The sequence below is a fragment of the Panulirus ornatus genome, chromosome 52, assembly GCF_036320965.1.
Source record: "Panulirus ornatus isolate Po-2019 chromosome 52, ASM3632096v1, whole genome shotgun sequence".
Taxonomy (NCBI): Eukaryota; Metazoa; Arthropoda; class Malacostraca; order Decapoda; family Palinuridae; genus Panulirus; species Panulirus ornatus.
The window spans coordinates 8,179,054-8,201,541 of NC_092275.1; positions in this window are offsets into that span (position 1 = coordinate 8,179,054).

Sequence of the window (22,488 nt, forward strand, 5' to 3'; positions counted from 1 at the left end):
GACTTTCAAAGCCACTGTGGCGAGAGACGATGTGGTTCTCATAATATGTGGTGGAACTATTGTTCTCTGGTCTCCCTGAACACATCGGGATCCAGGATGGTGGAGGCATTGTTCCCCAGGTCATGTACATGCCAGGAGCGAGGGGTTTGTGAGTGTGTACTTCACAGGATTTATAACATGTTATTCACGCCAATCCTCCGCCTTGCCCTTATGGATCAATTATGGCGGCCTGTGTTTACGTTTGTCGTAACTGTCTAAGCCAACTGTTCCTGCTCTGTGTGTGTGTGTGTGTGTGTGTGTGTGTGTGTGTGTGTGTGTGTGTGTGTGTGCTACGAGGAGAGAGTTTTACATTCGCGTATCCTCGAGTCGAGGATGAACACCTGGGCTCGCTGTGGGCACACTGCCACGTCCTCAGACTCGAACCCGGGATGAACCTTGCGTGAATCACGGTCAGCGACACTACCCACTAAACCACGGGAATATCCATAAACACACACACACACACACACACACACACACACACACACACACACACCACGAGGGGGTCTGGTCCCTGCAGTTAACACAAGGGGTGACATATGCTAGAGCAATTAATTCTCTAGCCTTCTCCCGCCGAGTGTCGGGACGAGATTACGTTGTGGAAACTGAGTAAAATGCGGCTTGACAAGTGTTGGCACATCGCGCCCAGTATTGTATTGACTGTCCACACAGGTCAGTACTGTAGGCGGTATTGACTGTCCACACAGGTCAGTACTGTAGGTGGTATTGTATCGACTGTCTGGAATATAAGGGTGATGACTTTGGCAGCAGGATTGGCCTGAGTGGTTTGGAATTTACTGCCCTTGAACGTATGTGGTAACTCTACAGGAACACGGCAAGTGTTGAGTTGTGGTTGTAGACACGTTGGTTGGAATTTGTGTGGTTGGTGTGGTGAGGAGGGGTTGTGACTCCAGTAAAGTTATTGTGGATGTAGTGGGTAAAATGAGTGTATTGTAGGGGATGGATATCACATATTGTAGTGACTATAGCAAGTATGGTGACCAAGACGCAGGCAAACTAGTGTGATTGTGATGCAAGTGTAAGTGTAGCTGTGGTGAATGTGATATAAATCTAAGTGTAGCTGTGGTGAATGTGATATAAATCTAAGTGTAGCTGTGGTGAATGTGATATGATTTTAAGCGTAGCTGTAGTGAATGTGATATGATTTTAAGCGTAGATGTTGTGATTGTGATATAAGTGTAAGTGTAGTTGTGGTATATGAGATATAAGTTGAAGTGTAGCTGTCGTGAATGTGGCATAAGTGGCTGTGATGTAATCATAAGTGGGGATATATTGACTATGATAGAAAATCAAGTATAGTTATAGTGTCCTTGATATAAGTTTAAGTGTAGCTTTAGTGTCTTTTCAATTCTTCTTCTTCTTCTTCTTCTTCTTCTTCTTCTTCTTCTTCTTCTTCTTCTTCTTCTTCTTCTTCTTCTTCTTCTTCTTCTTATTCTTATTCTTCTTCTTCTTCTTCTTCTTCAGTCCCCATACTTATAATATCTTTTTCCCCTAAATCCCGAAAAATGAAAAATAAGAGATAAAACTATAGTATATATATATATTCAGGCTTCCGAGGATGAAAGAAAGAAAAATATGTCTGAGTCCAAATTCATTTCACATCAAAGGGAACTCCGGTAATATTCCCTTCTTGTGCCGTCTATCTGTCTTCGTCTGTCCCTTTCTCCTTCCATCTCCCCTTCCGAAAGAGAGACAGAATTTCCAAGGGCCTTTTAAACATTCCCTAGAAATATCCTAAAAGAAAAAAAAAAAAGATGGCGGAAAGATTATGTTTACGAAGGGGTTGGGGTTTCAAATCGTTTTTCTAACCCCATCTGTACATTGCAAAGGTGAGGACGGACGGACGCTTTACCAGCAAGAACAAGATCACTCAGAGAAGCCGCCGCTGCCCTGGTTTTATCATCTCTTTTTCACCAGATGTCTGAAAATGTTGCAGCTGGACTGGAATTTGAGTGGAACGTGAGATCCTCATGTGCGATTATTCCCAAAATCCATTTTAACATCTTAAAGGCAAGTAAGGTTTACAAACACTCCCAGAAGATCCAAAATAAATAGGCAGGATATGAAAACATGAAGATAATGAACAACACAAGCAAATAACACAACATAAAGATTGTTCTCATTATCAGACTAAACATTATTTATTTGCTCTGTTTTCATTATCCATTCTTTCTCTAAATTCTCACTTTCCATTATCTTTCTTTACCTCTCTCTTCTCCTTTATGATCCACATTCCTACCTCCTCCTTCTTCTTCCCCTCACCACAGAAGAACTCCCATCTCACTAAATCCATGACGTTGCAGAGTAGGGAGAGAGAGAGAGTCCACTCCACAACCACAGCCAGAGTTCAATTCTATCTGACGTACCTCTCAACCTACGTCCTCCACAACCACAGCCAAAGTTCAATTTTATCTGATGTACCTCTCAAGTTACGTCCTCCACAACCACAGCTAGAGTTCAATTTATCTGACGAACCTCTCAAGCTACGTCCTCCACAACCACAGTCAGAGTTCAATTTCATCTGACGTACCTCTCAAGTTACGTCCTCCAGCCAAGACTCTATGTCTCCCTCTACCTCGATACAGTTGATTCTTAACGTTACAAAGACTAGAATTCCTCTCACACCCTCGTCTTCCCTGGGGTCCCTCTCCTACCTTTCCATCATCCATAACTTACACCTCCCCTGAGTGGCCAATCTTCCAGCACCCCAACCCACCATACATTCCCTCGTACGTGCTTTGGATAAATTCAGTCGTGGGGTTTAACCTTCCTGGCTGTAAGGTAGGGTTTGTAGGGAGGTTTACCCCAATAGCTTCGTGGTCTTTGATATCCCATGTTCAAAGTATGGGCTATTCAGCTACAAACAGTGTGTGTGTGTGTGTGTGTGTGTGTGTGTGTGTGTGTGTGTGTGTGTGTGTGTGTGTGTGTGTGTGTGTGTGTGTGTGTGTGTGTGTGTAGGTATGTACCCTGATAGATAAATAGAAACTGTTGTGTTGTGTGTATTTTAAGCTGTTATTACCACCGTGTTTCGATACCCTTTTACTGTGTTCGATATTTCTCAGTTGAACTAACGTATTTAGAATATATTCCTCAGGTAAATAACATCCTTCCACTGTATCAAGAGTTGTATTTCTCATCTGAGCGACTGAAATGTATATGGAATATACTTCTTAACTTGAAAGATATCTTAACACTGTATTCCAATTGAATTCCTCACCGGAGCGATGTCCCCTCACATCATACATGGATATGTCTCTCCTTTAAACAATACACTTCCATTAATCTCGAGATAAGTGTCTCACTTGATTAATATCTCACCTCTGTAATCCTCGTCTCACTGATTCCCGCACCCTGGCCATCATATTGTGATCTGCACAGTGGTACAGAGAGAGAGACAACGTTGAACCATTACTGTATCTCGGGGTCTTGTAACATCTCTCGTTTATCTCTGTCTGTCTTTGTGTGTCCATCACTATGAACAGTGTTCCTTTCTGCAGTTGATGCGTTCGCAGTAAACACTGACTTCTTGTGTAAGATACACTTGGCAGGGTTTGCGTTTGCCATCTGTGTTCCCATCCCCATCTAAGTTCTCAACCTCATCTGAGAGTTCGCAACCCCAGCAGAGAGTTCCTAACGAGTTCCCAACCCTATTTGAAACTTTCCATCCCCCCATCTAAGAGTTCCCAACCTCATTGGAAAGTTCCCAACACTATCTGAAACTTCTCCCACCCCATCTAAGAGTTCCCAACCCTATCTAAAACTTCCCCTTTCCCATCTTAGAGTTCTCAACCCCATCATAGAGTTCCCAACCCATTTAAGAGTTTCCAACCCCATTTAAGAGTTTCCAACCCCATCTTTCTGGAAAGCAAATAGGGTTTGAAGCTGTCCTTAAAGATATTTGCTAAAGTTCTCTCCCCTCACCATCCATTCTTCCCCCAGGACATCAAATCTCGGTGCAAAACTTCGTAACCTCCTGACCTGACCTGACCTGACCTGACCTGACCTCCCGCCACAGTTACGGGGAAACTTACATGAAAATCTGGATAGTTTTGACCGTGTAAAAATGTCGATTTTTTTTCTTTTTAGAATTGGATTCTATTTCTTCCATCTTTCTGCATGGATTCCATTGTATTATGTCTGTCTGGATGTATGTCTCTTCGTCTGATAGTGTGTGTGTGTGTGTGTGTGTGTGTGTGTGTGTGTGTGTGTGTGTGTGGGTGGGTGTGTGTGCGTGTGTGTATCTTTCTGTCTGTCTTTCATTCTGTCTGTGTGTATGCCTGTCTGTTTGTCTATCTGTCTATCGGTCTATCTGTCTATCTGTCCCATTCTTTTTGTTGTTATCTATACATCTTTTTTTCCCTCATTTCACAAACATTTGCTGAGCGAATCAGTCATTCAAATTCCTAACTTTTTATCTTAATCCCTTACTAATCGCTCTTTATGCCCGACCACTTACGTTTATTTCAGATACTTTCATTGATCTATCATCCTTTTTTCAGAATTTTTCGCTCAGAATGTAACGTTCATTTTCACAGATTTACTCTGTTTGCAACACTCGTTCATCTGTTTTGTAGAACTTGTTCATTTGTTTGCAACACTCGTTCATCTGTTTTGCAGAACTTGTTCATCTGTTTTGCAGAACTTGTTCATCTGTTTTGCAGAACTTGTTCATTTGTTTTGCAGAACTTGTTCATTTGTTTTGCAGAACTTGTTCATTTGTTTGCAGAACTTGTTCATTTGTTTGCAGAACTTGTTCATTTGTTTGCAGAACTTGTTCATTTGTTTGCAGAACTTGTTCATTTGTTTGCAGAACTTGTTCATTTGTTTTGCAGAACTTGTTCATCTGTTTTGCAGAACTTGTTCGTTTGTTTGCAGAACTTGTTCATTTGTTTTGCAGAACTTGTTCATTTGTTTGCAGAACTTGTTCATTTGTTTGCAGAACTTGTTCATTTATTTGCAGCACTTCATTTTTTCCTTTCCTCTCCCGACAAAGCAAAGCTTTCTAAAAAGCCCTTAATATTTCTCCAGTTGGGCAAGAAAGTCACGTCTCCACAATTGGGAAAGTTTCAGCAGTTAAAAAGAAAAGAGGAAAAAAAAAAGACTCATTGTTCCACCACTGATAAAATCTTTAATCAAAGTCAAGATTCATGTATTGTGTCCATATACTTACTGTATGTATTCGACCTAGCCATTCATGCATTGTGTCCATATACTTACTGTATGTATTCGACCTAGCCATTCATGCATTGTGTCCATATACTTACTGTATGTATTCGACCTACCCATTCATGCATTGTGTTCATGTACTTACTGTATGTATTCGACCTACCCATTCATGCATTGTGTTCATGTACTTACTGTATGTATTCGACCTAGCCATTCATGCATTGCGTCCATATACTTACTGTATTTATTCTTACTGTATGTATTCTGTATGTATTCTTACTGTATGTATTCTGTATGTATTCTTACTGTATGTATTCGACCTAGCCATTCATTGACTCTATTAATAACCCTTGAACATGTTTGGTTGACACTGGAAACCTCTGCAGATAAATCTAAATAAACGTTTCACTTTCTTGAAGGTTTCTTAAAGTGAGAAGGAATTAGGTGATCTTACTTATAACAATAAATGGCTATAAAAGTAATTTTGTTCTAGATATTCCACATACTTAAGCTAGATTGATGAAGTAATTCCTGCAAATTATAACACTGTTTGTTTCCTATAGTTTCATCGGAATAGTTAGATTGTAAGGGAAATTCATAATGCCTCCGTGTCTATATTTCAGCTTCAGGTGAAAAGATGAAAAAGTAGATATGAGTTCTTGGAGTTGCCTGAGAATAACTGGCCTAAGATTTGTTTGAAATTGATTTAGAAGAACTGACGGAGGAACTACAACACCTACACCCTGGCAGGAGTAGCTACTTAGAACACCTACACCCTGGCAGGAGTAGCTATTAAGGACACCTACACCCTGGCAAGAGTAGCTACTTAGAACACCTACACCCTGGCAGGAGTAGCTATCAAGAACACCTACACCCTGGCAGGAGTAGCTACTTAGAACACCTACACCCTGGCTGGAATGGCTGTTAAGAACACCCTGAGGGCGAAGCTTGGAAATGAGGAAGAAACAAGGAGAAATGGAAGGGAATTACTGTTTGAATGCAATGCAGATCTCGAAAACTAGTAAAAGCAAGGAAGAGAGAGAGAGAGAGAGAGAGAGAGAGAGAGAGAGAGAGAGAGAGAGAGAGAGAGAGAGAGAGAGAGAGAGAGAGAGAGAGAGAGAGAAGATTAGGGAATAAGGGAGTGAGGATTGGAATATATGAAATGGAACGCAGTATATAAGACGAGAGGGAACCTCTGCATGATTTAATAGTGAGATCCATCAAGTCTCTTTTAAGTCGGAGTTCCTACCGAAATCCATTATCAAATTTCGTACCTGTTCGAGCATTCTCTCTCTCTCTCTCTCTCTCTCTCTCTCTCTCTCTCTCTCTCTCTCTCTCTCTCTCTCTCTCTCTCTCTCTCTCTCTCTCTCTCTCTCTCTCTCTCTCTCGTCATCGTCGTCCCAGACTGACCATTCTGTAATTCGTTCATATTTCGAAGGCTGCTGTCATCTGTTAATCCTATATACTGAGTGTTGATGCTGTGGTCCCATACTCCAAGACACGCTTCGCCATCCTTCCAGCGTTTGATGCCCTTACCAGCCACACCTACACCTACAGTATACTTATACTTACATGACACATATATTAACACTACACCCATCTATCCGACACCTACATCCGTACATGTATATACCATGGACTCTCGGCAAAGAATAGACTGAAAGCTTTTGAATTACGTATATCCTTTTTCCCTGTAGGTATTGAAGGGTATTAGATTCTTTATCTTTTAATGCACCTTTCTGAAAACTGGAAAGATTTAGTATTCTCTCAAAGAACCATGAGTATAGACTCTGAATCCAGCGATGAGAGAGGGAGGGGATCACTCTTCTTTTATATAAACACATCGACTTTAACAGAGCATTAGGGCGACGAACCCACAAATAAGAACGGGTTACCGGATCCATTTAACGAGCGGTCAGGGAATTAGTGGTTAGTAGGATGGTAAGGAGCGTATCTGTGTATTGTCGACGGAAGTATAAAGACTTCTATTTAAAGTGTTAGTAATAATGACACACACACACACACACACACACACACACACAAACAAACACACACACACACACACACACACACACACACACACACACACACACACACACACACACACACGTGTATATATATATATATATATATATATATATATATATATATATATATATATATATATATATATATATATATATATATATATATATATATATATAAATGTATATACATATACTTCCCACGTATTCCCTGCGCGTCGCAGAAGGCGACTAAAAGAGGAGGGAGCGGAGGAGTGGAGAAATCCTCCTCTCCAGTTTTACTTTTCCAAAAGAAGGAACAGAGAAGGGGGCCAAGTGAGGATTTTCCCCTCTAAGGCTTAGTCGTGTGTTCTTGACGCAACCTCGCTGACACGGGAAATGGCGAATGTGTATCCTCCTACTCCACCGTGAAGCCAGACTTCTCTAAATGCTGAGAGAACTCATACGTAATGTGGCCACGACCTCGACTTGCTGATCCTTCGTGGGTAGTAGGGGTCGGAAAGGTGGACAGACAGCTAACAGAAACCTTCGAACAATTAGATAAGAAACATGACGATCCGTAGACAGAGGCACTGCCAACCATACACGACAGGAAACCCTCCTGTCAACCATGGTAGACAGGAACTCTGGATGAGTAAAGAGACAGCAACAGCCTCACAGGAGAACAAAGGCTTTTGTAATATTCCAGTGAGGTCGAGCAGGTAGGACTGTACGCCATCTTTATACTAACTGGCTGATTCCCTCAAGCCTACACTGACGACCGTCAAACTCAGGTTGTTCGTTCTGCTGTCTACTGAACCGTCGTTTGTCTGCTGAACAGTCGTTTGTGTCTATGTGGCCATAGAAGCAAAAGGAATATATTTATGTTCAATACGTTCACTTCGAATGGTTCATATCCTCGACACAACATCAATGTTCTTTTCTTTCGCTCGTACACAACGACGAAATGGTTCAGTGGGAATTTTTCGTAATTAAGTATCTCTTGTTTACGTATCTCTTGTTTACATATGGATTCTGTGTATCCCTAAGACTACAAGATCTTTTTTTTCCCTCTTTTTCCCATTAATTTTGTAAACCTTCGAGGTTCTTTCTCTTACTTCTCGAGTACCTGAAGGATAAGGTGTTAGCAGAATGTGTTTCTGTCTCACAAGTAAAACAATCGAATGCCTTTTTTTTTTTGGGTGGGTGGGGAGGGGCTCCCTCTTCTGTTTTCGCTCGGCTTCCTTAATCCTATTCGCCATCAAAGAGATATAAAAAGGAAATAGTGGTTGCCCATAGCCATAAGATTCTCTGGAAGCAGGTTCCAGTCAGCCCCAGGACTCTGTGTGTGTGTGTGTGTGTGTGTGTGTGTGTGTGTGTGTGCGTATGTGTGTGTGTGTGTGTACTCACACGTCTTAATAAGTCACCACCGTAGCTACAAGTCTGATGCAGTCACTAAGTCTGTGTGGCTGCAAGACTTCGTAAACTACGAAAACCCTACAAAGACACTTGAAGTCTTCACGAATCTGCGAGACCACTTAGCAGGTCTTAACCAGCCACCAATCCTCTTTAGTAAGAAGTCTTCATTCAGTTCCTACCACTAGTTAGCTAATCATTACTATCACCCAATCACCAAGTTATAACCCTTCGCCAAAACATTTCTACATAGCTACAGACGTTGTCCAATCACCAAGCTTAATCAACAGTCGAGAGAAGGCGACAAGAACCGCTTATCACCAGATCTTAAAACAGGTCACCAGAACCCTCGGGCAGCAGACCATTTTCTTTCACTCAGACCTTCTTTCACTTGACGGTAAAGGAAAATGAAAAGCGTCGAAACTTGAGAGTGAAAGATCCATACACCTGAAGTGGTCCCACACATGTAGTGTGAGTGGCAGCCCTGTCTCTTTAGAGCCACCCATACAACCGTGGCCCCAAGACAGCTCTAGAAAGGCTCTATAGAAAATGCGTCCGTAAAAAAGAGCTTATTCAGCGGTAATTTCTCTGAATTTTAATTGAGCCCGTGAAAGGTATAGGATTTTCCCGCCCGAGTTTTTGGTGGGAGAGGGAGAAGGAGAGGGAGAGAGAGAGGGTGAGGGAAAGGGAGAGAGGGAGAGGGTGAGGGAGATAAAGAAAGAGGAGGGGAGTTGGGGGTGGAAAACGGCAAGCTGTGGGGAGAAAGGAATTAAAGAGAGAGGGAGAGAGATGGAGAGAAAACGAAGATATATTGAGACATATCTTAAGCCAATTGAACCCCGTGTGAACTCGTCGAAGACACACGTATATATACAGAGTGCTCGATATCAGTCATTCCCTTTGATATACATCTATGAAATCTCGTCAGGTCAATGGCACCTGCTGCACCTCGAAGTGATTTGATTCTCGATAAGATACGTTATCTGTCTCGAAATATAAAGAGGAGAACACGTCAACCCACTACTTGTCCATTACCCTTCATTGTTTCCTCCTTCTTTTGTCGTTCATTTTTCGTAAGATCTTTAGTGAGAGAGAGAGAGAGAGAGAGAGAGAGAGAGAGAGAGAGAGAGAGAGAGAGAGAGAGAGAGAGAGAGAGAGAGAGAGAGAGAGAGAGAGAGAGAGAGAGAGAGAGAGAGAGAGAGTGAGTCCCAATTCTCCGCCAAGAGACTGGAGGGAAAAATTGAAGCATAACTTTTGTAAGTTACTTATAAAAGTTTATGGGAAACAGACGCACGAGTTAGAAAGTGATTTAGTTACGAGGGTTAACAACTTCAGTTGAAATACCATCATGTGAGGGGATGATATCATTTATAGAAATACTATCATGTGAGGAATGATAGCATTTATAGTTAAGCTATGATGTGAGGGATGATAGCATTCATAGTTATGCTATCATGTGAAAGATGATAACATTTATAGATATACTATCAAATGAGGGATGATAACATTCATAGATATGCTATCATGTGAGGGATGATAACATTCATAGATATGCTATCATGTGAGGGATGATAACCTTTGTAAGAATACTATCATAGCAGGAATGGTGGAAACACTGTCATGTGCGGAGTGATAACCTGTAGATAAAAACTATCACGCGAGGGATGATAAACTTCATAGAGATAAATGTTATGTGAGGGATGAAAACAATTATAAGAAATACCATCATGCACAGAATGATAACCTTTTCATAAGTGCAATCATGCAAGAGGTTATAGTCAAGTAGGTGTATAGAACCAGTACACCCACTAATACACAAATAGTTCACCTAAACCAAACCTGTGTACTTACCTTCTACATACATGTATACTTAAAATCTACTCCACAAGACGCCTTCTGAAAAGATCTCCCTTAATGTTACTGGAAAGAAATAGAGGGAAGCCTCAAGCTGCTGTCAATGTACTAACTACATTTAGTAGATTCACATGAACACTTGTAACTAATGTTACCACCTCAGAGTACCTTGATAGAATCTTACTCTCTTTACTGACTTGACTCCAGGTTTGCTCTGGGATGGAACCTTATGACTCAAAGTTACTGGCTTTCCTTCACAACAGGAAGTGGCAATGAACGTAGGGGAAGCGTCAGGTAGACTGAGGGAAATGCAATAGATGCAAAGAAATGCCAATGATTTCAAGAAGCAACAGACCTAAAAATGACTGTAATGATATTCGGAAAAGGTAGATTACTGTGTGACTATCGGCAACTCAAAGGGTGGGCCGGTTTGATACCTGCTTCTTTCCCTCCATGTCGAAGCTTTGGAACTCTCTACCTTCTCATGTCTTTCCCAGTAACTATGACCTGGCACATTCCAAAAGCAGTTTTTTTTTCACTTCTTCCAAAATCCGTATATACCTTCCCTGTCATATCTTTTCCCTTTTCATAGTTCTCTTTATATTTCAAATAAGCCCTGGCCTTGCTGTAGACTATTGTCCGTGACTGAAGCCTTCAAAATAGAATACATAAATGTTGTTTACAAATTAGGGGAGACATAGATGGTTTTTACAGAGAACATGAGGTGTAAACATCGTTTTATAAAGAACGTCAGCGTAAATGGTGTTTATTATGAATATGAGGAGTCAATCCTTTTTACCAAGAGTGTGAGGTGGTGTAGTGGTTAGCGGTCCTGACCGTGACGCATTCACGGGCCGCCAAGGGTTGAGTCCATAGGTTCGAATCCTGATTGTGGCAGTCGGGGCATAGTCAATCCAGCTGTTCATCCACCTCAAAAGGTTGGTCGACAGAATGAGTACCTGGCTCAGGCTAGGGTATATATATATATATATATATATATATATATATATATATATATATATATATATATATATATATGAGAAATGTGAATAAGAGCAAGGTTATTAGGTACAGTAGGGTTGAGGGTCAAGTCAATTGGGAGGTGAGTTTGAATGGAGAAAAACTGGAGGAAGTGAAGTGTTTTAGATATCTGGGAGTGGATCTGGCAGCGGATGGAACCATGGAAGCGGAAGTGGATGATAGGGTGGGGGAGGGGGCGAAAATTCTGGGAGCCTTGAAGAATGTGTGGAAGTCGAGAACATTATCTCGGAGAGCAAAAATGGGTATGTTTGAAGGAATAGTGGTTCCAACAATGTTGTATGGTTGCGAGGCGTGGGCTAAGGATAGAGTTGTGCGCAGGAGGATGGATGTGCTGGAAATGAGATGTTTGAGGACAATGTGTGGTGTGAGGTGGTTTGATCGAGTAAGTAACGTAAGGGTAAGAGAGATGTGTGGAAATAAAAAGGGCGTGGTTGAGAGAGCAGAAGAGGGTGTTTTGAAATGGTTTGGGCACATGGAGAGAATGAGTGAGGAAAGATTGACCAAGAGGATATATGTGTCGGAGGTGGAGGGAACGAGGAGAAGAGGGAGACCAAATTGGAGGTGGAAAGATGGAGTGAAAAAGATTTTGAGTGATCGGGGCCTGAACATGCAGGAGGGTGAAAGGAGGGCAAGGAATAGAGTGAATTGGAGCGATGTTGTATACCGGGGTTGACGTGCTGTCAGTGGATTGAATCAAGGCATGTGAAGCGTCTGGGGTAAACCATGGAAAGCTGTGTAGGTATGTATATTTGCGTGTGTGGACGTATGTATATACATGTGTATGGGGGGGTTGGGCCATTTCTTTCGTCTGTTTCCTTGCGCTACCTCGCAAACGCGGGAGACAGCGACAAAGCAAAAAAAAAAAAAAAAGAAATATATATATATATATATATATATACATATATATATTTTTTTTTTTTTTTTTTTTTTTTTTATACTTTGTCGCTGTCTCCCGCGTTTGCGAGGTAGCGCAAGGAAACAGACGAAAGAAATGGCCCAACCCCCCCCCCCCATACACATGTACATACACACGTCCACACACGCAAATATACATACCTACACAGCTTTCCATGGTTTACCCCAGACGCTTCACATGCCTAGCTTCAATCCACTGACAGCACGTCAACCCCTGTATACCACATGACTCCAATTCACTCTATTTCTTGCCCTCCTTTCACCCTCCTGCATGTTCAGGCCCCGATCACACAAAATCTTTTTCACTCCATCTTTCCACCTCCAATTTGGTCTCCCTCTTCTCCTCGTTCCCTCCACCTCCGACACATATATCCTCTTGGTCAATCTCTCCTCACTCATTCTCTCCATGTGCCCAAACCATTTCAAAACACCCTCTTCTGCTCTCTCAACCACGCTCTTTTTATTTCCACACATCTCTCTTACCCTTACGTTACTTACTCGATCAAACCACCTCACACCACACATTGTCCTCAAACATCTCATTTCCAGCACATCCATCCTCCTGCGCACATCTCTATCCATAGCCCACGCCTCGCAACCATACAACATTGTTGGAACCACTATTCCCTCAAACATACCCATTTTTGCTTTCCGAGATAATGTTCTCGACTTCCACACATTTTTCAAGGCTCCCAAAATTTTCGCCCCCTCCCCCACCCTATGATCCACTTCCGCTTCCATGGTTCCATCCGCTGACAGATCCACTCCCAGATATCTAAAACACTTCACTTCCTCCAGTTTTTCTCCATTCAAACTCACCTCCCAATTGACTTGACCCTCACCCCTACTGTACCTAATAACCTTGCTCTTATTCACATTTACTCTCAACTTTCTTCTTCCACACACTTTACCAAACTCAGTCACCAGCTTCTGCAGTTTCTCACATGAATCAGCCACCAGCGCTGTATCATCAGCGAACAACAACTGACTCACTTCCCAAGCTCTCTCATCCCCAACAGACTTCATACTTGCCCCTCTTTCCAGGACTCTTGCATTTACCTCCCTTACAACCCCATCCATAAACAAATTAAACAACCATGGAGACATCACACACCCCTGCCGCAAACCTACATTCACTGAGAACCAATCACTTTCCTCTCTTCCTACACGTACACATGCCTTACATCCTCGATAAAAACTTTTCACTATACATATATATATATATATATATATGAAAGCGTAGGTGTGCTCTGTCTTGCTCTACCATTATGGTACAAATGTCACTTAGAACATATCACTTTGTGCATGATATTGTATAGATTAAATCAGCCTCTCGAGTCTCACCTTGTGTTCTGAGCCTAATGTGAACTGTGCAATACAACGAAGGTCTTATGAAGTCTCATATAAGCCTCGCTCTGGGAGAGAGTAAAGTCCAATTAACACAATCCACATGGTGAAAAAGAAGGCCAGATTCGTGCAAGAGTTTCATAACATAAATGTATTGTGATATACATTTTGCAAACGTATGTATCAAACATCTTCATGTTAAGCCAGACTCTGTTCTTCGAATTCATTTCAGAAACAGACCGTATTTCTGGTCCCCTGAGTCATGAAATGCTGAAGGCTTCCGGCAAGAAATACAGCAGCTGGCAATCATACAGTCTGCATGCAAAAAGAACATTCAGTAACGTTAGTCAAAGAAAAACAAAGGGACGGCCAAATTCAAAACAAGTATATAATCACTCTCTTAAATCATGCCCGGCAGGAAAATCATATGTAGTTAGAGCACATACGAATGATAAGTATTTATCGAACAACTGTTCTAGAAACTGTGGTCAATATATACACACCTGAATGGCTTTATGTCAGAGAATAAGTGGAAGGAAATTGTCTTAGATGTAAGTGCTGGAAGTGAAAGATATGTGGAAAATTCTACATCTTAAAGTTATTCATTCAGTACAAATAGTTAGGTTCTAAACACACTATCACCTTTCGTTGGAAGTCTGAAAACTAATTCAAGTAAATATTTGTGCCATATGTAAGCAAAAGATAAAGATGTTCGTTACTTTACCGTAAAGTAATGACTCGAAAAGTAGTCATCTGTGAGTTCATGTAAAGATACTTTTGTAATACTTTTTCAGCCTGTAGAGTCATTTTGCTACTTTCGTGTCACTTGTGATGGTCTGTGTGGCCTCTGGGGGTCTGAGTGAGAAAGTGTCTCCAGTTGGGCTCGTGATTTTGGTCTGGACTCTGGAAGGATAGGTTCCAGGATTACAGGAAAGAGACTTTTCCATGGAGGAGAAGACCGATCCCTAAGGCAGTTTTCTAACATTTTTTTTTCAAATTTACTCTCACAAAATATCTGAAATTTTCCATTTCAGTTTTTGCCTGATACTCAACTTTAGTACCTTGAAATAGTTATACGAGTCTCCTTATCATTCTTAAATCCATTCTGTCCATTCTTTTTCTTATTTGCTAAAAACAAGTCTTTGATTCATAACCTAATACAAGAAAAACGCATCTAACTTTTTCTCTAAGAAGATATTCTACGACCTATGTCATATATATATATATATATATATATATATATATATATATATATATATATATATATATTTATCCCTGGGGATAGGGGAGAAAGAATACTTCCCACATATTCCCTGCGTGTCGTAGAAGGCGACTAAAAGGGGAGGGAGCGGGGGGCTGGAAATCCTCCCCTCTCACTTTTTTTTTTAATTTTCCAAAAGAGGGAACAGAGAAGGGGCCCAGGTGAGGATATTCCCTCAATGGCCCAGTCCTCTGTTCTCAACGCTACCTCGCTAATGCGGGAAATGGCGAATAGTATGAAAGAAAAAGAAAGAAATATATATATATATGAGATAGGAGATGTGTTATAAGAAAAAAAATGGCCCAATGTATTGTACTGATGTCCTATTATTTTCCAAAAACCTCGCAGAATGGGATGGTCGAGAATATCTCTTCACCATAAAGGGTTCAGGAAGAATGCATTGTTCCACCATAAGAGGGTTAGGGGACAGGACATTCCTCCACCGTAAGGGGATAGAAAATGGGACACCCCTTCACCATAAGGGCGTCGGGAGGGGGATATTGCTCTCCCATAATGGACAGAGGAGAGGACAGTTCTCCATGATACTGGAAGCAGTTGGAGTATTGTTTTGAGGATGATTGGATGAAAGTCAACAAGCTAGAGACACGTCCTTGTAATGAGAGAGGTTGCTCGCTTGTCACAGCGGGTCGTGATTAGTTGTTTATACGAGTAGGGTCGCTGGAGTCTCCTAGGCCATTCAGTAAATGCAGATTTCTTATCTCGTCAACAACACACCTACGGTGCACCATGTCTCCATCAGTCACAAACGCTCGTTTAGAATCCTCGTCAGAACGACTGCCCAGGCAACGAAGGTTATATACCAGTCATGAATATCATGTAGGAACCCATCAGTCACAAAGACCATTATCACATCAGGTCAGCCAGGCAGTGTAGGGATGACTCGTGTCCATAATAGTTTAATTCAGGTCTTATCCATTCGCCAAGGCTATGTGGCAGAAGGTCTCGGCCAGTCACCAAGCCTGTGTGGTAGATCTTATCTGGTCACCAAGCTTGTTTGGCAGAGGGTCTTAGCCAGTGAGTAAGACTGTGTAACACCAAGTCTTTGCATGTCACCAAGATCTTGTAGAAGGTGACATTACACTAGGTAACGACATTCTTCCAGGATCGTGGCATCTTTTCATGTCACCAGGAACCTTATAGAAGTTGATTGTAGCCAGTCACCAAAACTATATACTGACAACAAGACCTCAGTCACCAGGTAGGTCTTCGCCAGTCATCAAAATGGTGTATTAAAGGCCTTATGCTGTCCTCAGGAGACCCCTTAGCCAAAGACCATCACTCATCGCCAAGACTCTGTACCCACAAGTCTTACTGAGCGTCATGACTGTAAGACTTGACTTCTGTGAGACTTGACCAAAACCACCCAAACCTCGTTTGAAAAAGAGGATAAACCTACCATGCTGCAGATGGTGCGGGAGGGTCTTTGAGAGAATGGACCCTCCGGAGCCCTGAAGACCCCTCTTTCCTTGAGTCCAAATTAGTAGTATCAGCTTTGTCTATTCATGGAATATATAGTCGTGGTTCCTGGAAGTCCCTGGAGAAGGTTACTCGGAGAGCGGGTCCATAACAAGGCTTACCCGTCGATCGTTCCTATGTCTTAATCAATTTTATGAAGAATGCGGAACCTTCCCATCTGAACCTATTTCATAAGGGAAGGGGGGGAAAGGGGCGGAAAGGGAAGAGGATTCGGCGAAATGGGAGAGAGAGAGAGAGAGAGAGAGAGAGAGAGAGAGAGAGAGAGAGAGAGAGAGAGAGAGAGAGAGAGAGAGAGAGAGAGAGAGAGAGAGTAGGAGGAGAGTTGGAGTGAGAGTCGTGGACAAGACAAACTTGGTTTAGACGGGAGAGGTTGTCAGATAAGCTGATAAACTGGTATGAATTTGTCTGACATATTCGCATGTCCGTAAATCTGACCTTCCAGCAATTATCAGGGTAATGGTACGAGACACAGTAGCGAGAAATTGTCTCGTAAATAATGATGGTTACTTCTACAAACAATGTGAGTTAGATAAAGAAAGGTCGTTCCAGTAATGACATATGAATGAGAAATATAATTAACTACTTCACCTCACGCTAGACTCGTTGGGCATGGGGGGTCTCACTAGCTCTGTGTCTCATTAGGTCTTTCTCTCACAAATTTTCTCTGTCTCACTAGATCTCAGTGCCTCATTAGTCCTCCGCGTTTCGCTAGACCTCATTATCTCACTAGCACTGTATCTCATTAGATTTACGTCTCATTAGATTAATGTCTCACTTGTTTTGATTGTCTCACATTCTCATACAGTTACACTTATAAGTCGCTGCACATCAGCCTATAATACATCTACAATAGATAAGAATCTATTAAAGCAATACATTAATTCATCAAAACAAAATCACATCTACATTATTGCACATGCTTCAAACCACACCAGGATATCTACTCCTGCATTACACATAGACCAACTTGTACACACAGAATGTATATATGATATATATATATATATATATATATATATATATATATATATATATATATATATATATATATATATATATATATATATATATATATATATATATATATATATATATATATATATATATATATATATATATATATATATATATATATATATATATATATATATATATATATATATATATCAGCGCTGGTGGCTGATTCATGTGAGAAACTGCAGAAGCTGGTGACTGAGTTTGGTAAAGTGTGTGAAAGAAGAAAGTTAAGAGTAAATGTGAATAAGAGCAAGGTTATTAGGTACAGTAGGGTTGAGGGTCAAGTCAATTGGGAGGTAAGTTTGAATGGAGAAAAACTGGAGGAAGTAAAGTGTTTTAGATATCTGGGAGTGGATCTGGCAGCGGATGGAACCATGGAAGCGGAAGTGGATCATAGGGTGGGGGAGGGGGTGAAAATTCTGGGAGCCTTGAAGAATGTGTGGAAGTCGAGAACATTATCTCGGAAAGCAAAAATGGGTATGTTTGAAGGAATAGTGGTTCCAACAATGTTGTATGGTTGCGAGGCGTGGGCTATGGATAGAGTTGTGCGCAGGAGGATGGATGTGCTGGAAATGAGATGTTTGAGGGCAATGTGTGGTGTGAGGTGGTTTGATCGAGTAAGTAACGTAAGGGTAAGAGAGATGTGTGGAAATAAAAAGAGCGTGGTTGAGAGAGCAGAAGAGGGTGTTTTGAAATGGTTTGGGCACATGGAGAAAATGAGTGAGGAAAGATTGACCAAGAGGATATATGTGTCGGAGGTGGAGGGAACGAGGAGAAGTGGGAGACCAAATTGTAGGTGGAAAGATGGAGTGAAAAAGATTTTGTGTGATCGGGGCCTGAACATGCAGGAGGGTGAATGTAGGGCAAGGAATAGAGTGAATTGGATCGATGTGGTATACCGGGGTTGACGTGCTGTCAGTGGATTGAATCAGGGCATGTGAAGCGTCTGGGGTAAACCATGGAAAGCTGTGTAGGTATGTATATTTGCGAGTGTGGACGTATGTATATACATGTGTATGGGGGTGGGTTGGGCCATTTCTTTCGTCTGTTTCCTTGCGCTACCTCACAAACGCGGGAGACAGCGAAAAAAAAAAAAAATATATATATATATATATATATATATATATATATATATATATATATATATATATATATATATATATATATATATATATTATTATACATATACGCCATTTCCCACGTTTGCGAGGTAGCATTAAGAACAGAGGACTGAACCTCAGAGGGAATATCTTCAAACCTACAAACCCACAATTTCACGTTATAATCCGAATTTCATCATGAATTTCTATACCAGTCTAATCTGGAGGAGGGTCAGACTCAGCCGTCAAGAACATATATCCGGATTTTCTGTCTCGTGGGCTTGGCTAAGTCTTACTCACACACGACGGAAAAAGAAATGGAAAACAGAGTGGGAAAAAATCGTAGAAATGGAGAAATTAAGGAAAAAGAGAGAGAGACAGAGGGAAGGAGAGAGAGAAAAAAAATGGGATGAAGAAAAGGAAAATATAATTTGTCAATAAATCATCATTTAATTTCCTATCAAGATCGTTAGATAATCATGTTTTTTAATGGCGTAAATGAAATAGGGAAGCATATATTCTATTCCTGAGTTCACATAAATATTCGTCATGCACCTTTCCCGTGTGATCTATTCTCAGAATAGATTCAATTACGCTTGAAAAAAAAAATAGATTTACTCAGGCATCAAGAAAAAGTTAAATCATATCACAAATACGTCGAAAAAAAGATCAAAATAGATATCATTCGTCATAGACCCACTGATGGACACTGCTAATGTCATGGCTTCACTGAGGACAGAGAGCTTTTCGCTTGGCACAGCGGGTCTGTTCCCTCTCCAATTTACTGAAGACATCCAGGTCAATGCACCCTACCGTGCTGTGTTCTCGAAAGCGCTCCCTTCGCCTCAACCTGGGGGATTCCTAATGCATTACCCTGACGTGTGTGTAGATTAGAATATGTTTTCTAATTCCCCAGTCCTCCAGATGTGCCATCCTTTGCCCGTGTGTATGTTTATAGGTCTCGTTGTGTGGTGTTAGAATGGGTTGTCTGAGGTCTGGGAGACTGACTAAACCTGATCTTCATCTTCTTCTTCCTCCTCTTCCTCCTTCTCCTTCTCTTTCTCCACCTCCTCCTTATCCTCCTCATCTTCCTTTTCTTGTTCCTCCTTCTCCTCTTCTTTCTCCTTCTCCTTCTCCTTCTCCTTCTCTTTCTCCACCTCCTCCTCATCCTCCTCATCTTCCTTTTCTTGTTCCTCCTTCTCCTCCCCCCCCTTCTCCTCATCTACCATTTACTTCCTCCTCCTCCTCTTTCTTCTTCTTCTTCTTCTTTTTCTCTTTCTTAATTTTTTCTCTTCTTTCTTCACAATCTTTGCATTTTCTTGTCCTTCATTATCATCTTCGTTCATTCTTTCTATTTTTCTTCATTCCTTTTCTCTTGTTTCTTCCTCTTCTTCTTGAACACTTTCTCCATTTAACCACATTTTCCTCTATTTCTTTATTTCCTTCCTTCCTACTTCCTCTCTACTCCTCTTCAGGGCCTTCTAAGTCACTAAAGGCACCTACATCAAACGGCCAGTACTGAGGTACAGACGACCTTTTTATGAAATAAAAACTCATATATTAAATTTCATAAAATTTATCATAAAATTTATCACAAGCAAATAATTTAATCACAATAACATATGTTTATGTTACCAGATATACACAAAATGAGCATTCTCAAAAATTTCTAAGAAAAAGAATCCACATAAATTAACTCTTGACAATAAAGTTATACTTTAATTTGAACGAGAAACACAAACAAAATAACAAAATTAAATAAAGCGACAACTTTAAAACATCTGGATATTTATCTTTTATTTTTGAGGGTTAGGATGTCAAACAATGACACAATAAGCGCGAGAGGTTTAAAAAAAGATACTTTAGGAAAAAAATAATTCAGGGGAATTTTGGACAGCCACTGTGTTTGACATATTGATATAATTGACACTTGATAATATGATTAAATTCAGTCGTGCTAACGTGAGGAAGGGGGAGGGGGAATGGTTGGGGGGGTGGGGGGCATTACTTCAGCCTGAAACGCTAAACTATTGCAGAGTCTGAACGCGTCTCTAGAGCGTAATTCATTTAGGTGATCCAATTATTGTAATGGGTGGTTTATACAGAAACACGAGTCGCCCCTGGAACGCTCGCCTTTCCGTTTTCTGTTGCCTGATTCCTTAACTCTCCCTCTCCCTCTCCCTCTCTATCTCCTTCTAGCTAATTCGATCTTGTAAAATATGTGGATAATGATTATGGAAAAGGATTCCTAACCCGACTCCAAAGTGGTCAATTGATCTTTTTCATAATATATTTCTCTGAGTATCAAAGATATTCGGTCAACATTTCTTTCTGTATGGAAATTATAGAAAGTAGCCAGATACCTCATACTTGATGAGGCAACAATGGATACCCGATCCTAGGCACTGTCTTGTCTCCATCTATGTGTCGTAGGGGAAGAATGGGTTTGAAAGCCCATCACCTTTACTAACCCATCTCCATATGAAGTGATGGGAGGGAACAAACCCTTCTGCTTTACTATCCAGCCTCCATATATATATATAATTTGGAGGGAGTGTTGGGATAGAAAAGAACCCTATAATATACTATCGCATCTTTATCTATACGCTACAAGGAACCTCTTGTTGTCGTATCCTATCCCCATCTATTGGGAACTTGGGGTACTATTACTATCCCTTTTTGTAGATAACCACGCCACAGCCCATCAGGTCTTCTGTTATCTAGGTTTGCCATGTACTCCCACATACCACCCTAACCTCTTTAGCCTACCTACTTCAATCATCCAGGAACCACTTCAAAGCTTCTATTGAGCCGTAAACCATCCAGACACGCCACATCAACCTGTCACTCCAGCCTATCTCCCTCAATCAGCCATCAACCACTTCAACAACCTTTCCATTCGGCCGGGAGACCAACACCTCCCTCCCCTCTTGATACCTGGAATATTATTTACAGTACGTGATAGTGTCACTCACACGTCCGTCATAAGATATACAGGAAGGCCTTCCTGTATTACGGAAGACTCTTCCAGTAGCCCAAGAGAACGGGGTATATTGCGACACATCTTGCTTCCAGATGAACCGATGGAGGACTTCAAATTCCAGGAGTAGTGGCCTCTTTTTATATAAAGTTTATATAAAGAACTTGTTGATAATTTCTCGAAGATTCAAGATAACGTTACCTTTATATGATGTATGTTTACGATGGTTATATCTTGCACATCTTCCCTCATTATGAGTTCTATGATGCGCTATGGTTTTTATGATTTTTTTCGACTGAATGATGATGAAAATTTAATCTGTGTTTCTCAAGTTATTCTCATGACTTATATGAATAATTTGGTGTTACCGGACTCCACCTCGGTAAGGTCACCCTCGGTGAGGGTATATTAACATTCAATGGACAAGAAAGAGTACAGTTCTCTCGAGAAGATTTCTCGCTCCAAAGGAGCCTATTATATCTCTACTACTTATTGGAGCGCAGCCTTGAAGCTGCGGGAGTCCTGTAGGGCAATAGGATTAGATCATTGATAGATTTGCTTTCTAATAAACAATAAATAAACGTTATTTTGTAATTCATTGTAATTTCGAAGGCAAAAAAAATTGAATACCAACAGAGATGAAGCATTAAAGCAAAGATGCAAACACAGACTAACTCAGTCCATTTCCTCGAAAAAAAATTCTCCTTTCATACATTAAACATTTGTGATACAAACGTAGAAATGTCTTCACCAACTCTCATGTTCCACACGACTATATTGATCTCAAACTATTACAGCTGGTGATGTTATCTTGGTATACACTGCTTGGAA